Source organism: Herpailurus yagouaroundi, unplaced genomic scaffold (assembly GCF_014898765.1).
Source record: "Herpailurus yagouaroundi ecotype Mexico unplaced genomic scaffold, PumYag 59857, whole genome shotgun sequence".
Lineage (NCBI taxonomy): Eukaryota > Metazoa > Chordata > Mammalia > Carnivora > Felidae > Herpailurus > Herpailurus yagouaroundi.
The window spans coordinates 1-1,632 of NW_024415214.1; the positions used below are offsets into that span (position 1 = coordinate 1).

Genomic DNA, 1,632 nt, shown 5'->3' on the forward strand with positions numbered 1-1,632 from the left:
TTACTAACATTCACTTTGTAGCAAAGCACTTGTGAAAATGAAGAACAGATTTTCACTTGGTAATTCTGGAGACAGGGACCTGATTCCCAGCAGTGACAGGACAGAGAGGAAGGTCCCTGCTCCGGACAGACCTCCAGCAAGTGGTTGTCCTGTGACCCCCCACCCCACCCCCTCACACACACCTCTTTCGTCATGTATCCAATCTTGTCCTGGGTCTTCAGTCAGAATTCTGGAAACTTTATTGTGAACTAGAATTAGGCGGTTGCTCTAGGATCCCATGGCCCAGCTGTCCCAGGTGTCTAACATGCTATTTTCTTCCACAGGAGGAGAAGGACCAAGGTACTTTCATGCTGCACGTAAGTATGGAGGAGGTGATCCCTGAAACCTGGGATAGTGTAGACAGGACCCCATGGGGAGCTCACTGCCACCCCCCCCCCCATAGCTGCTCCTTTATTCTCAACTCTGTGGCTCTGATCATGTCCTGTTTGTTCTACCCCAGGCAACGACAGTACCCAGGGCTCTGATTCGTCTCTAATGGCTCTTAATGGTAAGACTCTGGAGGGCCTGAAGTGGGGAGAGGTGGGAGCACTAAGGACATGTTGACATGTGGGGGGCTGTTGAGAATGTGGCACTAATGTGACTGATCTAAATCTGTTCATGATTAATTTTTTCACAGTGTGAGACCCGCTGCCCCCCAGGGACTGAGCAATACAGGATCTGTTCACACTTGGTGACATCGAGATCCCCTGACTTCCTGCAGATGGTGTCAATGTGTCTGCATTCCTATTAGCATATTGAGAGGACTCAGGAGACTGGCCCCCCATGCCCACCATGACCCCTCCCCGTACTGATTCATGTTCCCTTTCTGACCTGCTTTCCTGTTCCAGCAGAGTCAGTGCTGGACCATCTCCATGCCCGTCTTTTTTTCATGTTGGACCGAGTACTGACTCCTTACTTCCCTACTAAAAATGAGAATCCAGATATGAATTTGTGTTTTGTAATTCTGGGTATGCGGGGATGACGAGGTAATAAAAGAGAAGATTTTTAAAGTTGCACGAGAAAATAAATAAAAGGACTGAGAACCTTCCAGAACCCGCATGTTTCCTGTGCTGTGTCTGTTGCAGGTGCACACAGGAGAGGGCTGGAGGAGCCGAGCAGGGACAGGGCCTGTGTCCAGTTGGTGCTCAGTGCACCATTGGCGTGACATGATCACTCCTCAGCTGGGTCTTGTCTCTGCTCCTTGTCCTTGTCTTCTCTGTGGAAACTTGTCTCACCAGGATTGTGACCACAGGGACTTGGCCGTCACCTGTCACCAGGATCTTGGGCAGCAAATGATTCCTGTGACTGGGTCAGCCCAGGCTCCATCCTGGGTTGTGCCCTCAGCCCCATCTTTTGAGTGTTTTTTTTTTTTTTTCTTCTTTCTGTGGAGCATCAGGCCTGTTTTTGCTCTTGTGTCCAAGTTCCTGTCTCATTCTTCCCGGGTGACCCCGGTGGTTACGGCACCAGGAGTCCTTTGGGCTGTCATTCCACAGGCCAATGTAGGCCTGCACACAGGAGTCTATGGGCTTTGGAGAGATGAATTTTCAGATCCATCCATCTCCTCCCTCTAGAGCTGTCTTCTGGATTATTCTT

The 1,632-nt window shown here is 50.1% G+C and overlaps 1 long non-coding RNA gene across 1 annotated transcript; it reads left to right on the forward strand.

The window, feature by feature from the left end:
* The first annotated feature begins 6 nt into the window (after positions 1–6).
* LOC121024164 (uncharacterized) lies at positions 7–1,053 on the forward strand. Its single transcript, XR_005787634.1, has 3 exons — positions 7–356; positions 500–547; positions 677–1,053. It is a non-coding gene; the product is annotated as an uncharacterized LOC121024164 (long non-coding RNA).
* Positions 1,054–1,632: the final 579 nt, after the last annotated feature.